Here is a 12,995-nt window from a genome sequence, read left to right on the forward strand (position 1 = left end):
TTTTAAGACTCGCTCAAGATTTTTAAGGCACAAATCAAATGAATCTCCGAAGACCGAGAAATCATCCATAAACACCTCCATCATATCTCCCACCATATTCTCGAAGATTGCAAGCATGCATCTCTGGAATGTAGCCGGTGCATTACAAAGCCCAAAGGGCATTCGACGATATGCAAATGTCCCGTAGGGACAAGTGAAAGTAGTCTTCTCTTGGTCTTCTGGGGCGATAGGAATCTGAAAGTATCCCGAAAGTCCATCCAAGAAACAGTAATACGAATGTCCTGCAAGTTTGTCGAGCATCTGGTCAATGAATGGTAAAGGAAAATGATCCTTCCTTGTACCATCATTGAGTTTCCTATAGTCGATGCAGACTCTCCAACCTGTGACAGTTCTCGTGGGGATAAGCTCATTTTTTTCATTAGTGATGACTGTCATCCCCCCTTCTTTGGCACCACTTGCACTGGGCTCACCCATGCGCTATCAGAGATCGGGTAAATAATGCCTGGATTAAGCAACTTTATGACTTCCTTTTTCACGACCTCCATCATGTTGGGGTTAAGCCTTCGTTGGGGAATTGCAGTGGTTTTGTGATTATCCTCCATGAGTATTTTATGAGTGCAAAAAGATGGGCTGATTCCTCTAATGTCGAGATCTTCCATGCAATTGCCTTTTTTTATGCCTTCTCAACACGCTCAAAAAGCTGATCCTTACGTTCGCTTGTTAAATCCGAGCGATGACAACGGGGAGTGTCGATTCTTCCCCAGGAAAGCATATTCTAGGTGCTCAGGGAGGGGTTTCAATTCTAACTCTGGTGGTTCATCAATTGACGACTTTACCCGTCCGTAATCTTTAAAATCATGTTCCTCAATCGCCTCCAATTCTTTTAAGTCACCATCACTACTCGAACTATATTCCTTGACTTGAAACTCTGCCTCAATTGTATTCGAGTCCTTTCTTCGGGCGTAGTTCACCTCCTTTAGGCTTTTAAGTGTGGGCTGAATGATCTCCTCATTAATTGAACAAGTTAACTTGGGTGGTCCCTCCGGTCCATTGCATAGTTCGTCATGAATATAATTGGGCCGACTACTTGATATGAGAGTGTCTTCTATCCCCTTTCCCCATTCTGATTTAAGGTAGTCATTAAAAACTGATTGAGCTCCTCGATTTCAAACAATTTCCGAAAGTGAGTCCTCATAAAAACCTTCCTTCCGTTGATTGTAACTGAAGTCCATGTTATCCCCCTAAATTGGTTCATCTGAGTAGAAAGGGTGGGGATACTGCAGACAAGGAGTCGTAAGATAGTTGTTAGTTATACACATGATTAAAGCAAAAGGTGTGAAAGAAAATTAAAAAGATGCAGTAATTACAAAAGTTCAACAACCAAAAACACAAAAGACAAACAAAACAAATGAGCAAAAACAAATGAAAAAGAAAAGGCTAAATCAACAAGTGTAAAGCTTTCCAAATATTCCTCAGTGATTGGTCCCCGGCAACGGCGCCAAAAACTTGATCGACACAAAGTGTGTACACCCGCAAGCGCACGGGGTCGTCAAGTAATAAACCACTCGTGCATGCACGAGTGGGTCATATTCCCAAGGGGCCTGAGGAGCTACCCTACTCACTTCTTACCTGTTGTTTAGCTCACCGATTCCAAGGTAGGAGAAAAGAAGAAAAGAAAGCAAAATGAAAAGCAAAATGAATTCTTAAGAAGTACGAAACAAGCAAAACACGGGAGATGCTCAAGGTTGGAAAACGGTCACGGATGTGGATTCCCAAGGGGGTTACTAAAGTGCAAAGGATACCGAGTAATTAAGCACGTGGCTAGTTGGACTGAGAAAGCCAAAACCTAGGTCAACCCGATGGTCACGGCAATTGACCCCTAACCCGGTTCAAGTGTTGAGCGCGGAATCTCTTCCACCCAACTTCCCACACGGTTGCAAGGAGAATGTCGGTTTTCACAAGTTAGGGTGGAAACACAAGTAGTTTTCAACCCTAGGATTGGAGGAGTACAAATACCCGATGGTCACGGCGTATTTATACAATGAACCGTTCCTAGTTTGGTGGAGTCTAGCACTAAGGCAATGGTCATGCTACAAAGTGCTACCAAGAATTTGATACATCACTCAATCAAATGTACCAAAACAAGTAAGAACACCAAACAAGGATCTCAACAAGCCAAACATGCATAAACTACTCAAATAATCCAAAACATCACAAGTTCACCCCCTAGGTTCACCTACATCCGGTGACCTAGGGGTTTAGTTGTTCATGCTCAACAAGAAAACCAAATAATCCATACAAACAACTAAAGTAAACATGAGGAACACTCCCTCAAATGATGAAGATCGAATGACGCAAGAATCCTCGGAGAAAGCCTTCCGAAGACGCCACTTAAAGGGGTGGTTTCCCGTTGTCTTCAACCTCCAAGCAATGATGCCCTAGAAGTAGATCCTCCTCGTTCTTGCTCTCCCCGCCGAGAAATGCTCGGATTTTCATCCCTTTTTGCCCTCCTAAAGCTTGGGTTCAAGTGATGTGGAAGTGTCCTCCAAACCCTAGCCGGCCTTACCCCCAAAGAAGATGAAGAATCAAGAAGAAGATGACAAAAAATGCCCTTCAAGACCTTATAAGTGCCCAGATCCTGACCGGTAAACGGGTCAATATACCGGCCGTATACCGACCCCTCGGGAATTTCAGTTTCTGCCGAGAAGCACGCGATGAGCTACAGTGACTGCTACAGTGAAACCACTATGGTAACACCACTACAGTATTGTGCTACAGTAATCCCGGCCCCCGGAAACGCCGCTTTGTTGCTGAATTTATCCCCAATTGCGTCGCCGAGGCCCCAAGGCTTCAAATGGGACTGAAATGTAAAAATAACACAATTTAAACCAAAAGGGCATCGATTCAACAAATAAATATAAAGAATCCTACAAAACAAATACATGCAGAGTACGTTCTTTTAGACGTTTATCACTAGACATGAAAGCATGAAAGATTAAATCTCAAACAACCATCAAACCCAATTAAGAATAACATTCCAAGTTCATACACAAGATTAGCCCTAGGGTTCATCCAAATCCAAACACAACAATAAGTTAATCCCTCATGACAAGGGATACTTATACAACATACAAGGAAAAGAAAGACAATAAAGAAGCAAGAAAACTCCCTCTACGATCTTGATCTCCTTGAATCGATGAAGCTTCGAATGATGATGCAATGGTGGTCTAGATCTTCAATCGAACTCCTTCTCCTATGCTCCTCTCCCTCTTGGTGATGATAGGTGCTCGTTTCCCACAAGGATCGTCGCCGGAAGATGGCCGGAAGGCCTCAAGATTGTGTGGTGGTGGCGGCCCAAGAGGCCAAGAAGAAGTCTCCCAAAAAGTCCTCACCAATGCCTTAATATACCCCAATCATTTCCTCCAAATTGACCTCAATGAGGACCTCATTGAGCTCCCCATTGACACTGTTTGGGGGTAAGAGGACTGCTCAAATGCACTCAAAATAGTATCCATACTGGCTCAATGAGCACCTCATTGAGCCAGTATGCCTTTGATAAGTGCTTGAGTGAACATGTTTTTATGCATGTTTTACATACATTGAGCATCATATTTTATACGGTTTATGTCTCATTTCGTGTATTGGGTGTTCTTTTATGGCTATAGGTTGTGAAGGCATTGGGAATTCAAAAGGGAGCGAAGATAGGCTATCATGGCATAATATTGGGAGTTCTTGTACAAATCAAGTTGGAAGACACAAGAGGAGGTTGTGTATGAGGAGATGTGTGCCAACTTCCATAGTTTTGCAAGCCAATTTATTAATGGAAGGGCACAAAGGCAGCCATGTCTCCACATTCCTCCTCTTTGTAAAGATTTCAAGACCTTTCAAGACGCATTGATGAAGGAAAAGCCATATAGCCTACCATATGATCGTGTGGCCTTAAGAGGAGAATGTTTATCATCGCGTTTGTGGAAAGCACTGTAGCAAAAGTACTGTACAGTACTGTAGCAGAATTACTGTGCACGCGCCCGCGTGGAAATTCCTGTAGCCCACGCGGGCGCGTGGAAAATCCACATGGGCGCGTGGGGGCACGTGACAGACCTGATGTGAGGCTATAAATACACCTTTTGGCCGATTCTGAAGGAATTTTTGGCGGAGCTTTTAGCATAGACATTGAGAGAGAGGCGGCTAAGGTTTGAGGAGAAGGTCTTCACCGATTGAGAGGGAGTTCTTCACCAACTTTGATAGGTTCCTTTGACGTCATAGCATTTTGGGGAGCCATTGGCGACCTAGCTTCGGAGAGGAACCCTTCAAGACGTAGAACTACCAATCAAGGCCAATCCACGCGAATTCGAGGGGGTTTTCTCTATGGGTTTTATTGCTTTTCATTGTATCCATTATTGTTTTGTAACTAGGCCCATGGAGGGCTAAACCCTAGTGGGTATTTGGGCATGTGAACCCTAAGATTTATATGTTGGATTGATTCTCTTGATGCTTCTAGTTAATCCGAGTTGTCTTGAGTTTTAATCTTGTGATTTAATTGCTTGCTAGTGTTGTTAATCCTTGTGGTTGATTTACATTGCATGACTTAATACTTTGATGTGAGAGGTCTCCATTAGAGTTAGATTTCCAAGATTAAAGAGAGTTGAGAGGGTGAGCCTTGAGATGGAGGAGTGTCCCCTTTCCCCTTCGATTGAGTGTTTCTAATCTCCGTATTCCATATTCTCTTTGCAACCATATTTGGTGTGAGGCGTGAGATTGCTCGATTTCTCCGCCGGGACCTTGTAGGGGGTTAGGATCCTTCGCCGGGAATTAGGGTTGGATCTACATTTAGGAATCGGTTTCACTCTTAGGTTTCCTTATAGCATACTGCGGTCATATAGGGTGTGAAGTGTTGAGATTGGTTGATTTCTCCACCGGGACCTTGTAGGGGACTAGTGCCTTTTGCTTGGAGACAAGGATTGGTTATCATTGGACTAACTTGACTCATTAGACTTGATTCTAGAGCATTTAGTGAATCTTGAGCTTCAAGGAAGATCTTAGGGGGATCATTGCCCGAATACCTCATCCTTAGTGATTGAGACTCTTACGCTTTTATTTCTTGCATACTTGTTTGCTTTTGCTTGCAATTAGTTCACTTCATCATATTCATTGATTCCGACTAGATAATTGAGAAGTGGTTATTACTAATACTTCCGTTCCCTGTGGATTCGACTACCCGACTCATCGGGTAATTATTACTTCGACACCCGTGCACTTGCGGTTTATACGCATATTCGGACGTGTCAAGTTTTTGGCGCCGTTGCCGGGGAACGGGATATTAGGAACACTAGGACTTGATTACTTTAGTCATTCACATTTTTCTTTTGCTTTTCTATCTCACACTTCTCTCTTCCGCATTTCTCGTTATTTTGTACCCTTGTTTCTTTCTCCTTATTAAGTGAACAGTAATTCCTGGCTTTTCTTTATATTTCAGGATAATGTTTGATGAAGCATTGCTAATGGAGACAATAAAGGGGCAAATGACATCTAATGAGAAAAAGATAGAACAAGTTGTAGCGTACCTAGACTTGAGCAAGCTATATGATGAGGTTTTGGGGTTCAGGACAGCCGAACTGCAGGAGATAGTTCAAGGACATGGAATATCTTATGAAGGGGCTGAATTGTCGAGCCGGTTAGAAGACTTCGACAAGTCTGCATTTATGTCTTTTAAGAATGGAGCTGAAAATAAACTAGTAGAAGTCTCCATATCTATTTCAAGGGAAGTTGCAGCTGGGTCAATTGGGCCTGAATCCCAGACAAGTGATGAAGATGAGACCATCGGTTGTGTTGAATCAATATCGTCAATTGAGGTTTGTAGTTTGGATGACCGAGTAAATGATGAAGATGTTTTGGGGGACCTTGGTGTGAGTGAGCTAGTGCAGGAGGTAATCGAGGAAGTAGTCGAAGACACCTCGCAAGGGTTTGAAGAAATCGATCGGAAACAAGCAAGCAGGCTGTGACCGCCGCTGGAAGAACCCTCTGAGTTAGAGCTGAAAACATTACCGGAACATTTGGAGTATGCATTCCTCGCTGATGTGTCAAAGTTGCCAGTGATCATTGCTTCAAATCTTTCGCTGGAGCAAAAAGAGAAACTTGTCACCATGTTGAAGTTGCACAAAACAGCCATAGCTTGGAAAATCTCAGATATCAAGTGAATAAATCCTTCCTTTTGCACTCACAAGATTTTGATGGAAGATAATTACAAAACCGTGATTCAACCTCAATGAAGACTAAACCCAAATATGAAAAAGGTGGTAAAAGCGGAGGTTTTGAAACTTCTAGACGCAGGAATTATTTATCCCATTTCGGATAGTGCTTGGGTGAGCCCAACACAAGTGGTACCGAGTTTGCATTAATTATCGGAGATTGAATGATGCCACAAGGAAGGATCACTTTCCATTGCCATTCATTGATCAAATGTTAGAACGATTAGCTGGCCACAAATTCTATTGTTTTCTAGATGGTATGTCGGGATATTTCCAAATTCCAATTGCCCCCGAGGATCAATAGAAAACAACCTTTACATGTCCTTTTGGTACTTTTGCTTATAGACGAATGCCATTCGGACTTTGTAACGCTCCCGCTACCTTCCAAAGATGTATGACGGCTATTTTTGACGACTTGTTAGAAGATGTAATGGAGGTTTTCATGGATGATTTTTCGGTATTCGGAAATTCTTTCGAGACATGCTTGAAAAATCTTGAGAAGGTGCTTATGCGGTGTGAAGAGACAAATTTGGCTTTGAATTGGGAGAAATGCCACTTCATGGTCCAAGAGGGAATTGTTCTTGGTCATAAAATTTCTAGCCAAGGGATTGAAGTTGATCGGGCAAAAATCTAAACCATCGAAAAACTACCTCCTCCAACTAATGTCAAGGCAATTAGGAGTTTCTTGGGCCATGCAGGTTTCTATCATTGATTCATCAAAGATTTTTCGAAAATAGCTCAGCCGTTGACCAAGTTGTTGGAGAAAGATGTCCCATTTGAGTTTAATGATGCTTGTTTGCTTGCCTTCAACATTTTAAAAGAAAAACTCGTACAAGCACCAATCCTTATCTCACAAGATTGGAACCTTCCCTTTGAACTTATGTGTGATATTGATCATGCCGTTTGGGCTGTTCTAGGCCAAAGAAAAGACAAATATTTTCAGCCCATTTATTATGCGAGCAAGAGTTTGACAAGTGCCCAAGAGAACTACACAACTACGGAGAAGGAATTGTTGGCTGTAGTTTTTGCATTTGACAAATTCAGATCATACCTCATTCTTTCACAAGTGGTTGTCTTCACAGATCATTCAGCGCTATGCTATCTAATGAACAAATCTGATGCGAAGCCAAGGCTGATTCGTTGGGTATTGTTACTGCAGGAATTTGATATTGAGATTAGGGACAAGAAAGGGGCTGAAAATGTGGCTGCAGATCACCTTTCTCGACTTGAAGGTGTAGAAGAAGAAGGGTCATGAAGACTGACATTAATGATGCATTTCCTGAGGAGCATTTGTATAATCTGCAGGAAATTTCAGAAGTTGATACCCCGTGGTTCGCCGATTTTGCCAATTATTTATCGGGGAAAGTTCTACCTAGAGGGCTTTCCTTTCAACAAAGGAAGAAATTCTTTGCAGACTTGAAGCATTTTTCTTGGAAGGATCCTTATCTTTTCAGGATGTGCGCAGACCATATCGTGCGAAGATGTGTCTCACAAAAAGAAGGATGGGACATTTTAGCTCATTGTCACTCGGGACCAGTGGGCGGTCATTATGCTTCAGGGAGGACGGCCGAAAAGGTCCTGGCAGCTGGTTTTTATTGGCCAACGTTATTTCAAGATGCAAGACAATTTGTACAATGTTGTGATAGTTGCCAAAGAGCAGGGAATTTGTCTAAACGTGATGAGATGCCGCAAAATCCAATGCGGTTTTGTGAGGTTTTTGATGTGTGGGGTATCGACTTTATGGGGCCGTTCCCTAGCTCCAATGGGAATCGTTATATCTTGGTCGCCGTGGACTATGTGTCTAAGTGGGTTGAGGCTCAAGCTCTCCCTACAAATGATGCTAGAACGGTAGTCAAATTCCTCAAGAAATTGTTCACTCGGTTCGGGACACATAGGATCATCATAAGTGATCGAGGGACTCACTTTTGCAATGCACAACTTGAGAAAATTCTGAAAAGATATGGAGTGAACCATCGTCTTGCTACTCCGTATCATCCACAAACAAGTGGATAAGTAGAGGTAACCAATAGAGAGTTGAAGAGAATTTTGTCCAAGTCGGTGGAGCACAGTCGGAAGGATTGGTCGGAAAGATTAGATGACACGTTGTGGGCATACCGGACAACATACAAAACCCCAGTGGGAACCACACCCTATAACTTAGTCTATGGGAAAGCGTGCCATCTACCGGTAGAACTTGAGCACAAGGCATATTGGGCAATTAAAGCAATGAATTTCAGCCTTTTTCGGGCTGGTGACCAAAGAAAGTTGCAATTGAATGAGTTAGATGAATGGCGTTTGAGAGCTTATGAAAATGCACGAATCTACAAAGAAAGAATACGTCTATGGCATGACAAGCACATTAGACTACACAAGGACTTCAAAGTAGGTGATCGAGTGTTACTCTTCAATTCTCGATTGAAGTTATTCCCGGGGAAATTAAAGTCAAGGTGGTCGGGACCATTTGAGGTCACTCAAGTATTTCAACACGGCGCAATCGAAATCACTCACCCGGGGATGGGAACCTTCAAGGTAAATGGACATAGGTTGAAGCCTTACTTTGAAGGAGAGGTGCAAGATGCTAATAAAGAGGTTTTCCATCTTTATGAGCCACCATGAGGTAAGGATAGGTACGTCAAGCTTAGTGACGTTAAACAAGCGTTTCTTGGGAGGCAACCCAAGTTTTTAGTTAGTTTTTAGACTTGAAATTTAATTCCTGCAGTAATAATTTCATGAGTGTGTGCCTTGATCAATTTTTGTTGTTTGCTGGTGTTTTCATGAAATTTTTCCGTGATATGCATTATTTTTCATGTGTATGACATGTTTTAGGGTGTTTCCAACGTTAAATGTTGAAAAGTTGGTGTCAATTTGGAGTTTTAGGCCCTTAGTGGACTGTCTGCAGAAATTTTGCAGCCCACGCGACCGCGTGGAATTTCCACGTGGTCGTTTACAGTATCCACGCGGGGGAGTGGCAAATCCACACCGCCACGTGCCTATAAGAATGTGAAAGGGCACTATTCATCATCTTTCATTTTTAAAGAACCCTTTCATCTTCCACTTTTTCACTCCTATAAAACTCAAGTTTTGATCTCTAAAACCATTTGTTTTCAATTCCTTGGGGGATTAGAAGTGATTTTCTGGAGTTTGCACAAATTTTTTTCTCCAATTTGTTCCGGTAAGCTCTCACTTTCTCCCACCCTTTCTATGTTCTTCAAGGTCATTTTCAAGGAGTTTTCATGGTATTTGTGTGCTATTTTTCATAGGAAATCATGTTAGACACCTAATGAACGCTTGAGAATGATTTATGTGAGGCGTAGGAGCCCAAATCCGGCGAAATCGCCGAAGTCGGGCGCCCACGCGGGCGCGCGGCCTGAGTGAACATGTTTTTATGCATGTTTTACATACATTGAGCATCATATTTTATACGGTTTATGTCTCATTTCGTGTATTGGGTGTTCTTTTATGCATATAGGTTGTGAAGGCATTGGGGATTCAAAAGAGAGCGAAGATAGGCTATCATGGCATAATATTGGGAGTTCTTGTACAAATCAAGTTGGAAGACACAAGAGGAGTTCGTGTATGAGGAGATGTGTGCCAACTTCCATAGTTTTGCAAGCCAATTTATTAATGGAAGGGCACAAAGGTAGCCATGTCTCCACATTCCTCCTCTTTGTAAAGATTTCAAGACCTTTCAAGACGCATTGATGAAGGAAAAGCCGTATAGCCTACCATATGATCATGTGCCCGTCGTGTGGCCTTAAGAGAAGAATGTTTATCATCGCCCGCGTGGAAATTCCTGCAGCCCACGCGGGCGCGTGGAAAATCCACATGGGCACGTGGGGGCACGTAACAGACGCGATGTGAGGCTATAAATACACCTTTTGGCCGATTCTAAAGGAATTTTTGGCGGAGCTTTGAGCATAGACATTGAGAGAAAGGCGGCTAGGGTTTGAGGAGAAGGTCTTCGCCGATTGAGAGGGAGTTCTTCACCAACTTTGATAGGTTCCTTCGATGTCATAGCATTTTGGGGAGCCATTGGCGACCTAGCTTCGGAGAGGAACCCTTCAAGACGTAGAACTACCAATCAAGGCCAATCCACGCGAATTCGAGGGGGTTTTCTCTATGGGTTTTATTGCTTTTCATTGTATCCATTATTGTTTTGTAACTAGGCCCATGGAGGGCTAAACCCTAGTGGGTATTTGGCATGTGAACCCTAAGATTTATATGTTGGATTGATTCTCTTGATGCTTCTAGTTAATCCGAGTTGTCTTGAGTTTTAATCTTGTGATTTAATTGCTTGCTAGTGTTGTTAATCCTTGTGGTTGATTTACATTGCATGATTTAATACTTTGATGTGAGAGGTCTCCATTAGAGTTAGATTTCCAAGATTAAAGAGGGTTGAGAGGGTGAGCCTTGAGATGGAGGAGTGTCCCCTTTCCCCTTCGATTGAGTGTTTCCTATCTCCGTATTCCATATTCTCTTTGCAACCATATTTGGTGTGAGGCGTGAGATTGCTCGATTTCTCCTCCGGGACCTTGTAGGGGGTTAGGATCCTTCGCCGGGGAATTAGGGGTTGGATCTACATTTAGGGAATCGGTTTCACTCTTAGGTTTTCCTTATAGCATACTGCGGTCATATAGGGTGTGAAGTGTTGAGATTGGTCGATTTCTCCACCGGGACCTTGTAGGGGACTAGTGCCTTTTGCTTGGAGACAAGGATTGGTTATCGTTGGACTACCTCGACTCATTAGACTTGATTCTAGAGCATTTAGTGAATCTTGAGCTTCAAGGAAGATCTTAGGGGGATCATTGCCCGAATACCTCATCCTTAGTGATTGAGACTCTTCTACTTTATTTCTTGCATACTTGTTTGCTTTGCTTGCAATTAGTTCACTTCATCATATTCATTGATTCCGACTAGATAATTGAGAAGTGGTTATTACTAATACTTCCGTTCCCTGTGGATTCAACTACCCGACTCACCGGGTAATTATTACTTCGATACCCGTGCACTTGCGGTTTATACGCATATTCGGACGTGTCAGCCTTCAGTCAATCAACTTTCTTTGTGCTACAGTGATCATCCCGGGCTCTATACCGGGCAGCATTGAGGCCGTATGCCATGATTTGATTTCTGCCTTGAAAACTCCCAAGGTGCTACTGCGACCTGGTTTTCTTCTCCTTTTCGCCCAAATTATATCTTCATGTCCTCGATGGCATTCTCGTGCCCTGCAAAGCAAATAATACATGATTAAGCACAAAACGGGCATCAATTCTAGAAAAAATACATGCTAGAAGCGACAAATACATATACAGAAATATGTACATTTAGGCACTTATCAAGCATCAAGGGAGCCTTCGACGATGATGTGCTTGTGCACTCCTACAAGTATACGGGTCATCAAGTAACACCTCTTGTGCCAACACGAAAGGGTCGTATCCCAAAGGGCCCGAGAAGCTACTCTCACTACCTTTTTGCAATGTTTTTTATCCAACAAGTTCAAATGTGATAAAGTTCAAACCACAAAACAAATTAAATGCAAATAAAATGCTAGCAATGAAGGCAAGATATGGGGGATAATCAAGGAAAGAAAGCGGTCACGGATGAGGATCCCCTCAGGGGCTACTAAAGTGTGCAGGATACTGGAACTAATATGCAAATGGCTAGTTGGACCACAAAATCCCTAGATTATGTCAACCTGATGGTCACGGTAATTGACCCCTAATCCGATATGAGTATTGGATACAGAATATCTTCCACCCAAATCCTTCTACAATTGTAATGGGAATGGTGGTTTTCTCAAGTTATGGTTAGCATACAAGCTAGTACTTAACCCTAGAATTGGAGGGGTATAAATACCCGATGGTCACGATGTATTTATATGTATATCCCTTCCACTTGGTGAGTCTAACACTAGGGCAATGGCCATGCAACCTACCATTACATAAGAATTGATACACAGAGTTCTCATGCATACCAAGGTATTCAAATACGCCAAACATGGATCACAACAAGCCAAGATGCAATAAACAGAACTAAACATACATACAAGCACAAGTTCACCCCCAAGGTTCACCTACATCCGGTGACCTTGGAGTTTATTTGTTTATAGTCACCAAATACAACAAGAAATCTATGCAAACAACCAAACAGAACATAAGAAACACTCCCTTAAAGAATGAAGGCCAGAGAAGCTTCTAAAGGCGCCACTCAAAGGTGTGGCTTCCCTTATTCTTAACTTCCTCTAAACAAGCCCTAGGTATGGATCTTGCTCAAAATCGCAATCTCCTCATCAAATCCTCCATGAAAATGCCCTCAAACCTTTCTTCTAGCTCGGATTGAAGTGGTGGGTGTGAGCTCCAAGAAGAAGGCGTCCACCTCCTCTCAAAGAACACAAATTTTCCTTATGAAGAGATCAAGTTGGGCAATCTTGTGGGTGGCCTCAAGGTCATAGAAAAGACCATTAGGTTTTTAAAAAAATGGGCCAAAAAAGTCAATAAGTCACTACAGTACTACTATAGTAAAATTGCAACAATAACTGCTTCAGTACTAAGCTCTCTGAATGTCTTGCAGTTGACTTCACGCCCATAAGGTTTCCCATGAGGATTCTCTGATTTATAGTTTCTTGGGAATCTTCATTTTTTAGGCTGCTATAGTGCATGTACAGTGCCCAATTTCTTCGGTGTCGATTTTTTCTCAGATTTTGTAGTTGAGCTCACCTAGGCTTCCTTTGTGCCTGAAACACGAAAT

Source organism: Dioscorea cayenensis, chromosome 12 (genome assembly GCF_009730915.1).
Source record: "Dioscorea cayenensis subsp. rotundata cultivar TDr96_F1 chromosome 12, TDr96_F1_v2_PseudoChromosome.rev07_lg8_w22 25.fasta, whole genome shotgun sequence".
NCBI classification, from domain to species: domain Eukaryota; kingdom Viridiplantae; phylum Streptophyta; class Magnoliopsida; order Dioscoreales; family Dioscoreaceae; genus Dioscorea; species Dioscorea cayenensis.